The 13,441-nt window shown below is 49.4% G+C and overlaps 1 protein-coding gene across 13 annotated transcripts in view; it reads left to right on the top strand.

Annotated features, from left to right (window-relative positions):
* Positions 1-13,441, top strand: part of CACNA1D (calcium voltage-gated channel subunit alpha1 D) — a 301,070-nt gene that overhangs the window by 131,651 nt on the left and 155,978 nt on the right. The gene's annotated exons all lie outside the window — the stretch shown is intronic.

The following is a 13,441-nucleotide window of genomic DNA, read 5'->3' as shown; positions in this document are numbered from 1 at the left end:
TTTATCTTACCCAGAAGGAACAAACAACGTCAGTTGACCGGATGCATTGGTTAAAAGGAAATCCATCTGGAGAGCTTCTAGTGTAGGCAAAAAGAGGTCAAGACCTGCACTGCTGGCCTCCACTCCCAGTATCCTAATGGCAGCCATTTATCAGGTGCTTGGGCATTGCACGTGATCTCATTTATTCCTTTGACAATGCATCCACTGACCAGGAAGCCAAGGCTCAGAGGGGTGAGGTGCTTGTGCCAGGTGAGATAGCTGGACCAAATGGGAACTTTCCACCCCAACTGTCTGACTCCACAAATTCACTGTGTTGCCCAGCTGAGGACTGGGAGCCGGATGTCATCCAGGTAGATTTTGTGTTCCTTGTCCTGGCTTATGGATGGGTCTGGTTGTTTAAAAGTCAGTAGCAAACTAGTGGAGTGCGGGCCCTCCGTAGCTGATACGGCCACTTGTCTTTCAGACCCCACCCTTTACCTTCCCTTGTCTGTAAAGGAGGCTTGTCTTACCTCCTATCTTTGTGTCTCTCTCTCTCTCTGGACTCTCCTATGGCTGGGCTGTTAAAAAAAAAAAGAGAGAGAGAGACAAGACTGGATGTTACAGTTGGACTCTTTGTTCTGGATTTGGATTTTTTTTTTTTTAAGTTTGGCATTTGAGCAGGATCACAAGTTGTAGAAAGTAGTAATTTCCAGACATTTGAGGTCTGATTCACCAGCATTACTGTAATTAAAGGAAAACCTGTATTTGCTCCGTTTTATCCTAACTCACTAAGATGTTTTATAAATAACAAACCTAGATATTTAGAAAATAGCATCCATTTAGTTGTTTCAGCTTTCCTGGTTCTTTATGTTCAGATGTCTCAAAGTGATCCTCATGATTTGTGTTTGCCCGAATGCACACTTCATCCGGCAGTGGCTCTGGGAAGTGAACTTTACTGACCTGTCAAGGCAGCTTTAAAGTAGAGGACAGAAATTAAGCAGTGTGGCAGTTCTCTTAGGAGGTGCGTTTATGAAGTCCAGGGCTCAGTGTCATGATTTCAGTTGGTCACAGAGTGTTAATGAATTTTGAATTGAGGCGGTTACGACGAAGCCTATTGCCTTTTCTAACACTAATCATTATTAAAATGATGATGGATCTTAGTGATTATGAAGCCATTAAAAAGGCATCTGCCTGTGCCTGAATTAACAGGATGGATATAGTTTTGAGCTTTCAGATAGCCAAGCAGGACTCTAGTACCTGTGGTTTCCAGGTATTTGTTTATGATCTTTCCTGTGTTTTCTGAGCCTCCAATACTATTTTTTTGTCCTGGGGCAAAATGGCGGCGGCGGTGACTTTGGGATTGGTGTGCCCGCTTCAGCCTTAGCCTCGTGGCAACATAAGGTGACATGATTGCTCAACTTTCCAGAACCCTGCCCTTGATTCCTTGATTGGAAAGCGGTCCTCTCCCTGCCTCACCCCAGAGCTTGTGGAGACCTTTCTGTGGGATGTTCACAGCCACCAGGGTGACAGCAACCGCTTCATGAGAGCCAGCCAGGCGCGGGGCATCTCCCACCAGCAGTATTCATCCTTAATTACCTGACGGTGGTGGCGTCCCCCGTTGAGAGGATGAGGAACCTGCTGCTGGAGAATCTCTGTGCTCTCCCCAGGCTCACACAGCCAGTCCGAGCATGTTCTTCATCACCCACAGCCTCGTGCCTCCGTACAAGATTCTTCTTTGGGGGAAATCGGTTTACGGTGTGAAAGAAGCTAAGGAAGGAATTCATCTCATCCAGTGAACGAAGACACACGCAAACATGCTCTGCCCAGCTGTAGAGAGGCTTAGATCTGAGCTGGCCCCCCTTTCCATAAAGCAGCTATATCGATAAGAGGAGCCCCTTCTCTCTCGTGTCTCCTTGTGAGTCCCAGTGCCCCTTGCTTTGACAGCTTTGTTCCAGAGCAGCCCCATGCCTGCCTGAGGACCCAGGGGATGCCCGAGTTCTGTTGGCCTTCCTTGGCCTACAGGCTCCAGTCTTGGGTGGGGGCCTGTGGTCCAGGTCTTTAGTGCTCCCTGCCCTGCTTCTTTCTGACCTGTTGTCCTAACAGGCTTAGGACCCAGGGTTGGGGGGGAGGTATCATTCTCTTCTTGTTCCAGTTAGGACTCTCTATGAGCCATTCCCCATGTGGCCTTGAGTGGGTCTTTATCCCTACTGGTGTCCACTGGTGGGTTCAGATTATTGGCTTCTAGAGGTGTGTGTTTCAACTTTTTTTTTTTTTTTAACTTGACCAACAGTAATAGATACATTTTATGTTGTAACTCCCAAACACATATTGTTATATCATCTGAAACATGAAATTTGATGAAAATATTTACTCTTACCAAATTTTGCTCTTTTCTATGCATTCTGATTTTTTTCCATCCTGTTTTCATTCTTCAAAAATTGCTGGTTGTAAACCACAAAATTAATTTCCTGTGTATTTCATTTAAAAAGTCCTGTCTCTGTTACAGTACAAATTCCACGAAGACAGGCGAATGTTAGTCTACTTCCCATAATTGGTGCTCAGTTCATATTGTCAGCTGGTTCTTCTCTCTATGCAAATGCTCTGGAGAAATATTTTTCTGTGCTGAGAAACAGTTTCATTCAAAGGAGAAGGTGACTTGTGTCACTGGTCTGATTTCCTCCTTTCACTACAGCAGTTAGAAATCTCCGAGACATACTAATAAAGCTGTGCCTTCACTGCCTACATCTTTGTCATGGTCTTACTCCTGCTTCATTTCATTTTCTTTGTTAATTTTCCTCTCTCAGCTTACTCCTTTGTCTTAAATATTTAGAATTTCAGCTGATTTTCAAGTAAAAGGTCTTCAGTGAGAAAGACTCCCAACAAATCAGGGATACCTAGAAGTGGAGAGGATGTGCCCCATGATCTCGCTCTCAGAGCCAAGCCTCTTCACACTTGGCTGTCTACACTGCAGACTGGCTTTTATTAAGAGTTTTTTTTTTTTTTTTCCAGACATCGAGGGGATCCTATTCATACGATTCCTGTGGTAATGTATCATGGACATCCTCCCCTGCCTTTTCAAAACACAGCTGTGTAGCATTCCCTTTCTTACCTACTTCAGATTTTCATATTCTTGCTGCCTAGAGTTCTTTTTTGGAGCTAGGCAAGTATTCAACAAAAATTCACTTTGAAAACAATAGTGGCATTGTGGACTAGTCTAGCTACCTGACCAAATAGACTCCTCTAGTAACTGCTTCGGGAACCACCCATCTTTCTGGGAATAGGATTGCTCCATAAGCAATGGAGCTTGTGGAGCAATCCTATTCCCTGAGCTTGGTGGGGTGGTGCAGAGCCCTTCCTCCATCCTCTGGGAGGCGTAAAGTTCTGAGGGAGACATTTGACTGGCAGGGCCAGATCAATGCAAATGACACTTGCAGCTTGGAGTGGGTCTGCAGAGAATCTGTTCTGCTCAGTCATTGACCATGTATTGATTTCCACTTCAAGGCCACGGTTGGGTGGTGCCTGGTTTTTAAGCTACCCAGTGTCTTTTAAATTAACTCAATTTTACCTACTAATTCTAAAATAATGGTGAATTATAGGCATGGAGTTGTTAATCTTCCGAGTGAATGTATTACATACTTTATCTCGATTTTAGACACCACACGTTATATATTTTTAAACTTTGATCCATAAATTTATTCAGAAAGAAACGACCTACGTTCTCAGCACATTCCCTGGGAAAGAGGTGACCATGGCCTAGGGTCGTTCATCACCCAGTGTGGTTTTTCAGGCAGAAGGTCACAGCTGACGAGCTGAATGCTGCCTGTTTCCCACCGCCCCACAGACGCCCGTCCTCTGTTTTCACCGCGAGGGGAGGGCGGGTAGCATGGGGGCCCGTTTCCCCTCCTGACCGCTATAGGAGTGGCCACAGGCGGGCTGTGGGACGGTCCCGAAAGGTGCAGGAGCAGGTTTAGATGGAACCACGTTCTCCCTCATCCCAGGGCTCACTTCGTAGCTAGCGGTGGCTCTGTGCCAGGCCCTGTGTCTTTCCTGGGTAGTGGCCATCGATACAACCACCACAGGACGCAACATCCATGGAGCGTGCTATGTGCACACCCTGGTTCTTGCATTGTACACGTGTGGCCTCATTTCCACCGCACGAGAAACCTAGGCCGTGGCTGTCCTCACTCTCCTCTTGTGATGAAGCAGCAGTGGTGAGGAGGGGTAGAGTCACTTGCCTGAGTCCACAAAGCACATAAGTGGCAGAGCCAGGACCTGCCCCCAGGCTCGCTGCCTCCCCTGTAGGAGGTGCAGGTACTTCCGAGGGACTGCGCGCCTTCTTAAGGGGGAGCAGCCCCGCCCCAGGGACCAACACTGAGCAGTTGGCAGCTGGGACCTCAGGCGCATCCTCAGGTTGCTCGTTGCCTGGGTGGCCCTGGGCTGAGGGCGTGCTGGTATGACCTCGGCGGAACAGCCCAGAACCCTGGGCGAGATTTGGTGGGCACGGGATGGCATGCAAGTGAGTTTGGTCAGGGCACCTCACACCAGAGGGCATGATCGCTGTCCCCATGGACTGTGGCCAGAAGCAGCTCCATGTCTGGGACCCTCGCATGTGGATGTGAGTAGAAACCCCTTCTCTGCCTGTCTTACCCCATCGCGTAGAGAGTCTGCTGAGTTGGAAGGGACAGGAAGGTGTTTCCTCACGCTCCAAGTGCGGTGTCCAGCGTGCAAACAACGCATTCACAGGGATCCGAGGGGGCATCAGGGGAATGCTGGGAGATTTCATCTAGAACTCTGATGTCAGGGAATTTAACCATATGCGGATTTGAAAGGCTTGTCCTTACCTCTGTTAATGAAGGAAAGAAATGACCGTTTTCTTGTCACATGAAGATGTTTGGTTTTAAGCTTACTCTGTCCCTGCCATTTTGAAACGTTTGCTCATTTCTCTCTTTACGGCCAGGGAGGTGGACGTGTTGGAGCGTTTGGCTCATGTTGTGCAAACTAACCAATGTGAAGTAGGTGGCTTTTCTAGAATGATGGGTGTTTGGCAGCTGTGACATGACCCAGGCCCCCCCTCATCCCAGAGAGGAAGCAGGTGGCTTTGATGAGTCCCAAGTAGGACGCACATTCTTCCTGCCATCCACCTTGACCCGAGCTGTCAGAACATGATGTAAAGGCATGACATGGTTTGGAAAGAAAGCGAACCTCTGTTTCGCGAATGGGATTCTGGCCCGGGTGGTAGAGCTGCTGTCAGTGCTCCCTGATGGCAAGACAAGGTCTTGGCCCCCGGTTGCTTCACGATGCAGCCTTAGGAGCATGTCTCTGTTTTTCCTTCTTTGTGGTGGATGCATCATGGTGGTTATTGAGGCTCAGTTCTCTGCTTGGGATGGTGAGAGAGAGTGCAGAGGTAAATGCAGTGGTTCTTGCCCTCAAGGTCCTGACGATCTACAAACAGGACAAGACAACACATCAATGGGTTCTCCTTCCCAACCACACCAGGAGCTGAAAACAGGGCCGGGCCCTGCCCTTCTCTGTCCTCTTGCATGGCCTCATACACAGTTGGTACTCAAGAAGAAATGAAACTCCCTAGCCTTCCCTGAAACGGTGGAGCAGGATTGAGATCAGCAGAAGTGCTCTTGGTCATGGAGAAGACCAGAGGTTCTAGTGAATCTGACCTATGTGCAGGGTGTTATATGAGGACTGATGGATTGGAGGAGAGGAGGAGGAAGAGGAGGGGGATCAGGTAGGGTGGGGGCCCTGTACCCTGTGGGGTAACAGATATCAGCTGGTTGTTGGTAGGTAGACCTCAGACAGATTGTAGAGGTCCTCGGGGATGCCATATGGAGGAACTGTGACTCAGTCACATACGTGACACGGTTCTATACTTTAAAAGAAATTTTCTCAAATGCTCCAGACACAGGAGTTGCTCCATGCCCCCACCCTCCGTTTCTACACAGGAGGTCCCCAGTACTCTACTTTGGCCTTGATTGTCATCTGCTGTGTCTTAAAATTTTTATATATGCCTCTGCCAGCCTCCTTTAGGACACCAGTGCTGTCTCAGTCGTCTCTCACTCTGCAGTGCTCAGGAGTGTGCCTGGTACGGTGTAAGTACCCCATGAATATTGTCGAATTGAGTTGAAATAGGGAGCTTGAACTGCCAAGCATGGTGGGTGGAGGCGGGCAGAGGCTTGGCGTTGGAGCTGGGTGAGGAGGCGCATGACCACCAACCGTAGAATGTACCTGATACCAGGGGGACTCACAGTTCAGGTCCCATGGCATGGGCGGGATGGGAAGCAAGGCAAGTCCAAGGCACTGAGTTTTCAGGAAGGAATGTGTGGCATGTGGGAAACCAGTTGGAATTGAAGACAGCAACAGAGAATGGATGGGATGGATGGAGTCTGTTTGGAAGGCTGAACTTAGATGAATTCCCAGAGGCTACGATCTGCAGGGCTCATGGGTCCTATATATAGAGAACCATCCCTAAGCCTGTGGGTCAGAGGGAATCCTCAAAGGAGTTGAATCTCTTGAGAAACGAGCTGCTGAACTTTCTCTTAGATGCTTTAGCTTTTAGGGAAGCAGAGTGATCCTGTAGGATCACTGTGTAGTTAGCTAGGACATTTTTGTTTATAATTGACCAAAACCCAACCCAAACTTGCTCAATGAATTGGCTTTTAGAACTGAAAAGCCCAAGAAAGGAAGGGAGAATTTTGGCTTCAGGTTCAGCTTGATTCAGGAGCTCTTACAAGGCATCAGAGTTAGATGCTTGCCTCTGAGCTTCTCTGTCTTTCTGTTTGACTCTCTCCACACACTTTGGCTTGGCTTTTCTTGGTGTCGGTTCTTCATTCCGTGTCTTCCCAGTAACTCCATGCTTAGTGCCTCTCAGAGCTAAGTCCAGCCAATGACAGAATTTCTTGCCTAGTGAAAGTCCCAGGTGCAGCTCTCATTGGACCTGGTTGGCCTGTGTGGATCGCCTGCCTGTCCCTGAGCCAGTAATGTGGGCCACGTACCGACTAGCTCCTGGACAGACAGTAGAAAGCGAGCCGTTCTCAGAGGAAGGACAGGGTGCTGTTGTTAGCCTGGGAGTTTTCTGGATGGCAAGAACCACGCTTAGCTGAGCATGGCAGCAAAACAGCAGCTACTTCTGCTCTGCCCGTGAGCGAGGAAGCTGCATCCAGAGAGGGTGCCCTGCTCAGCCTCCTCCACGCCAGGTGTGATGATGCTGCCCTTCCACAGACAAGAGGTTTGGAGGCTGGTCTCCGTGGAGGGGCCAGCCGGGCCACCATGCTGGCTTCTTCCGTTTGTCCTCGCTGGGCGGGGGTCCTCCCTCTCTGGCTGGTCAAGGGTCACTGGCCTGTCCTAGGATCTTCAGAGAGTTCCAGAGGGGCCCCCCCCCCCCGCCCGCGTCAGGGCTGCACCTCCCAGGAGCTAGGAGAGCTGCCTCATGTATCTCCTTGTCTGGGTTGGGGCCGGGGAGGCCTTGATTGTGGCATGTGGGGTAGTTTACAGAACTTGTTTCCACCTTTTACTTCATCTGACTGTCACCATAACCTGGGTGGGTGGAGCAAGGACAGTGCTCCTGTTCTCCAGATGAGGAAGCAGAGAAGCCCAGGGGTAGATGACTCAACCAGGGTGACTCAGCCGTAGGGACTGGAATTGGACTCGGAAGACACAAACATCATCTAGAATTTGTACTTTTAAACCAAAGGTAAAGACAAATGAAGGCGAACTGACTATTCTAGCCAGTCTCTTCATGGAAATTGGGCATTCAGGGAAGTACATTCTTCATTACTACCTACAGAGGAGAACATTACCTGTGTTTACCTCTAAGCAGCCCTGAGCCGAGGCCTGCCTGCCGGTGCCTCTCCCCCGGCTCACCCACTGCAGTTAGAGGAGATGTGGAGTCACTTACAGAAATGGTCACCGTAGCCCCACGGCTCCTCAAGGCTCCTGCCTTGTGCACGGCAGCTCATGGGAGGGGCCCTCAGCAAGCCTGGTCCCCCGAATGTGCTGCAGCGACCTCAGGTGACCTAGCCCCTGGACAGCACAGCTGCTGCTCTGGGTTAGTGGTCTTCCTGGGGGTCTCTGGGCCTCGTGGAACCTCACTGTGAAACTGGGGTCCAGATTTTACTCCCCAGGTGGTAGGGAATTATAGTTTTACAGCTGGAAAAGATCATCTGGTTCATTGTGCTGATTCTCCAGGCGAGAGACGGAGGCCAAGCCCCATAGCCTGGCACATGAGGCCCTGTGTCCCCCCGCCTTCCCCCAGCCTGTCCCTCACCCCCGTGCGCTCGTCACTTTTGAATGATCAGCCTTTGCGTGTGCCCCTCGCTCTGACTGGAAGACCCTGTCCCACCTCTTTGAGGAGGGCCACGGTTATAGAGCAGAATAGCTTTTCCCTGGCATTTCATCTCAGACGTTTTTCTTGGAAGAGAGCAAAGCCAAGGGGACCCTGGTATTATTGCTATGGGCTGAATATTGGTGTCCCCTCCTCTCTCCCCTCCCCAAGAATTCATATGTTGAAATTCTAACCCCAGTGGATGATATTGGGAGGTGGGGCTTTGGGGGGGGGTGATCAGGTCATGAGGGTGGAGCCCCCATGAATAGGATTAGTGCCCTGATAAGAAGAGGAAGAGAGAGATCTCTTTCCACAGATACCCACAAAGGAAAGGCCAGATGAGGACACAATGGAAAGTCAGCCTCTGCAAGGTAGGGAGAGAGTTCTCATCAGACACCAAATTAGCTGGTGCCTTTGTCTCGGACTTCCAGTCTCCAGGACTGTGAGGGAACTCTGCTGTTTAAGCCCCCCAGTCTATGGTATTTCGCTATGGTAGCCTGAGCAGACTAAAACAATTATGGAACTTCTTAGCAGGAAGGGACAGTAAATAATTGTTCAAAACCTCGCATTTTGCTCATTTATTTATTCATTTATAAATATTGATTATTTTTTGTGGCAAGCCTTGAGAATATAATGATGCATGAAATAGAAATAGTCTCTGATCTTATAGAAATTCACTTATTGGAGGAGACAAACATTAAAGAGATAACTTTAAGGAATTTAAAATTTCCGTTGTGAATAGGACCATGAAGAAGCATCATGGGCTTTGACAACGTCTAACAGCGGGCCCTTATTTTGTCTGGGAGGTCAGCAAAGGTTTCTCTGAGAAAGTGTTACTTAAGCTGAGTCTTGAAGGACAGGAAGAGCTTAGCCTGATGAGAATGTGGGGTGGGGGAAACCATTCTAGAAAGAGGGAACGGGACATGGACCTGAAATAGTAGCTGAGCTGGGGGCTGGGAGAAAACAGATCCTGTGGCCACAAGCCCTGTGTTCTTTCCGCTCCCCCGGGCTGGGCTTCTTCCAGCTCTGTGTCCCTTGTGTGCTCATTCTGGAGAGGGGCGTTTATACACATGATGAAAGTGGGCACCCTAGGTGGGGAAGCAGGGGGGCCCCTCAGCGGCATGCAGGGCTCTCGTGGAAGAGAACTGAGGAAGCGAGGGAAGGAGGGATGAGGACGTTCCCTGTGGGCTTGGGTCAGGATGGAAAGGAAGGGCCAGGCGAGATGTTGAGGTCAGTCGTCAATTCAGCAGTGTGACCATTTCTTCCAAGCTTGTTCTAGAAAGGGTTAATGGCAACTTACATACATATCCTTGTTGTTTTGCTTTTTTGATATGTATGCTAGGATCACAAAACCTCCTGTTTTTCTAGTCCCCTTTAAGTCTAGCTTTGTTTGCTGTATTCCTTCCTTCCTCTCTGCGTCCTGTGGAGTACCTTATATATGCCCCACGTGGGTGCCGGGGGCCGGGATTATAAAGACAGTAAGAGATGATCCCCCCAATAGGGACCCTGGGTTCGGAGGGTGAGGAAGAGTGGTGTGTGTGGGATGAGCAACACTACCAGGGTGTCAGCCAGGAGAGCCTTTCCAAAGATTTGGGGCCATGTGGGTGGATGACCAAAGCAAAGAGTTGGACCTTACTAGGCTCATCAAGTCCTTGTTATCTTCTGACAGCAGGTTGGGAACTCTGAAGATGCAGGGCTGGCTGGCTGGCTGGCCGGCTGGATATTCATACCACACTTCTAGTGAAAGGGCCCCTGAGAACCAGAAAGGTGAGAAGCTGGTGTCATCAAGGGTCCTGGCATCTCCCACCCATTACTGTTGACAGTTTCAGTTTCTCAAGGTTCTCTGCAAGGTTAGCTGGTGCAGAGACTCTTTTCCATGGTGAATCTTCACTTTTGAAAGAAGATCTGTCGGGTTTCTGAATTAGATGTTGAGTATTTCTGGTGCCTTGAGGTGGCTTGAGGTCTCATTGGTGACTCTCATCCCTACATAGGATGGTGTCTGGCTAGGAGGAATTGGTGGTTTTTTTTAAAAGGAGATCTGACTGGTCCTGCACACCCAGGATGTTAGTGAGAACAGTCCCCGCTGCTGGCTCGGTGAGTGCACAGGCGAGTGGTCCTGCCCAGCAAATGCAGGGAGACTGGGATGCAGGAATTACTTCATCTGTCTGTTTCACCAGGGCCTGTGAGCTTTGATGGAGCAGGCCTGCCCCCGAGATACCTTCTTTTGTGTCCAGTTCTGGAGGCTTCCTGCTTGCCTCTTCCTCAGCCTGCCCTTCCTCTGCGCTCTCCTCCATCTGGGCCACAGACCCTGTATCTTCTCTATGCAATATCTCACCGGGCCTCTTCCGCTGGGTGTGCATTCCCACCTTGCCCAGTTAGGAACCTGACCCTCCTGGTGACTTCCTTTGCAAATTACTAACTCAACGTTCTTTTCTCAAATGACCAATTCTTTTTTAAATAATTATCTCTCCTGTCCATGATCGTTGTTTTGCAAAATTTTTAAAAATGTTACATTTGCTTACTGTGGAGGTATATTTGTTTTACAGGAGTCCTTTTGAATGGCAGGATTGGGGATAAGAACTGGCTTCTAGGCAAACTGGTCTAGAATGCTCTTTAGGCTGTGATGGTTCCGTTGGCATCAGGGTAAAGTCTCTGTAGTAAAGAATCACAATAAAACAAGATTATATTTCCTACAATCAATTCCACCAAGTAATGCACTAAGGATTTTTGGAAAGAGAAACCCAATTCTTTAAAAGGAGAGAGAGAGGAGGACAAGAGAAAGGGATATAAAAGAACCCTGAACAATTCAGTTACACTAATGGCCCTTGTATTATTGTGGCAATATTACTTACAAATAAAAGCCGAAGAGGAAAAACAAGCTGTGTTTGCTAGATGTACTCTCTGTTCCCTGCCTTGTTTTTCTGCTCTGAAGTATAGCACTGTGTTGACGTAGGGATGTAACTGCTATGAATATTGATGGCAGCAAAAGCCTTTTTTCTCTGTTTGGCCTAGTAAATAAAGCAGAAGTGATAAAAAAGGGAAAAGGAATTGTAAAATCAGCATGCTGTTTTCAGCATATCTTGTTCCCCTAGAACCCCACGTCTTAGAAGCATATTGACAACCCACATATGGTGGTCAGGGTCTAATTTGAGTATAGTGGGTTGGTATTTTCAGGGATTTTTGCTTCTGGTTCAAGTAACAGAGTTGCTCTCTCCTTTTAGCCCTCAAAGTTAGCATTACCACCTCATTGAAGCCTTCCAGGATCCCTCCTCCCTAGCCAGTGGCAAAGTCCCAGCTCTCAGGGAATATAAAGAGTAAATGAGGGAGTCACCGGAGGTCTGCAGGCTCATGCATGCCTGGAGGGCACGGCTGTGGGGAAGGAGTAGGGGTCATGTTGGAGGAAGGTCTTGGCAGCCCCGTGAAGGGGGTGTGGTACCTGGGAGGAGCCAGGCTGAGGACAGGGCCAGTTGGGAGGTCAGGGGGAACATGGGTGTGCAGGTTGGAGATGAGTGAGACTCTATATGGTTGAAAATACACTAACTCTGCCTAACTCACACCACAAAAGAATTTATTAGACCTCTTGGATGGTGTTCAAAGTTCAAAGGGAGCTCTGGAGGACAGGTTAGGGATGGCAGGGCCTTGGGATGGAAGAACTGACGACCCGGCTTTTCAGCAAGACCAGCGGGAAGTCGGGAATGGGGGTGAAGGCTGGGGTCCAGCGGTGGTTGGATGCTTGCCCTGGTGGTAGAGAGGGAGGATGTGAGGGACGCCTGGGTGTTTCAGTTGGTTAAGTGTCGGCCATCGGCTCAGGTCATGATCCCCGGGTCCTGAGATTGAGACCTGAGTTGGGCTCCCTGCTCAGCAGGGAGTTTGTTTCTCCCTCTGCCTGCTGCTCCCCCTGCTTGTACTCTCTCTCTCAAATAAATGAAAAAATCTTTAAAAAAAAAAGGAGGGAGGATGTGGGGGGAGACACGGGGAAGTCCAGGCCAGGCGACAGAGGGGTAGCACTCTGGTAGGAGGGTGCTGAGGCCATCTTGTCGTGGTCACGTAGCAAAGCAGAGTCCTGGGGGGGAAGGAGTGGACCAGTCCTTCGGCCTTCTCAGAGGGCTCAGGATGCAAAAGCACCCTCTCCACTGCCTGCCTTGGGGCATTCGCAGTGTTCATGTTTGGAACAGACTAAACCTTCCCTTCTCTTCCCTCCCAGACTAAACCTTTCGAGGGTAGGGATGGCAATGGAGCTGTTTTTCTAATCCTGGCTCCTGGTGTGGGGTCCGTCATATAGAAGAGGTGCTCACTCAGTGTTTCCTGAGCCAAATTCATTTGACCGCTTGCACCAGGCGTCTTCATAAGTGAATTCTGTGACTTCCATTTTCCTAAGGTATTAGTAACTTTCCCTGGGTCCCACAGGGTAGAATTAATATTTGTGGAGGGCTTTATGACCCATGTGGAAGAGTTTTAATTGCTGATGGTTTTTTATTGAGTTATTAAGTAGCCTCTTGCCAGGGAGTGCCTCTTATAAAATTAATTGCACACATCCCAGTGGGTCAGTATTTCTATTAAAGCCGAAGCTGCATAAAGAAAACCTTTACAAAAGAGGAAGGGAGTCAACATTTTTAGACCTGCTGAGGGATGTGTTCTCTGGATGCACAAAGTTGCCTGCGTTGGAACGGGAAGGGTTCTAAGAGTCAGCTAGCTTGTGGGCTGAGTCTCCGAGGTCTGGGCAGCCAGATGGGAACGGCTGCTGGGGCCGGTAGGAGGGAAGGATGCAGAGGCTGAGCCCCCACTCCCTGGGAGGGTGTGCGGCGGTCACTCAGCAGTGTCAGCTGGGAGACGGGGGGGTTGCCATCTCGAATTTGCTCCCCTTCTGTGCCGGTGAGGAGACTGAGGTCCCGAGGAGAGGAGGGACTTGCCCAGGTCACCTTGCTGCTCTGTGACAAAGAGGATCATGACTTAGAAATCGGGCGTAAACCCAAGAGGAGGAGAGAGGGTCAAAGCAGCTGCATCTTCCTTTCTTCCAAAGGACATTCTGCTCCAAGCTGCCGCCGTTGGAATCTTGTTGCCCCCTTGTGCATTTCTGGGCCTGATTTGGCAATCTCAGGAAGCAAACATGCTGCGTTTTGCAAATGTGTG

This window comes from Halichoerus grypus, chromosome 1 (assembly GCF_964656455.1).
Source record: "Halichoerus grypus chromosome 1, mHalGry1.hap1.1, whole genome shotgun sequence".
Lineage (NCBI taxonomy): Eukaryota > Metazoa > Chordata > Mammalia > Carnivora > Phocidae > Halichoerus > Halichoerus grypus.
This window is presented reverse-complemented; position numbering and strand designations above follow the sequence as displayed.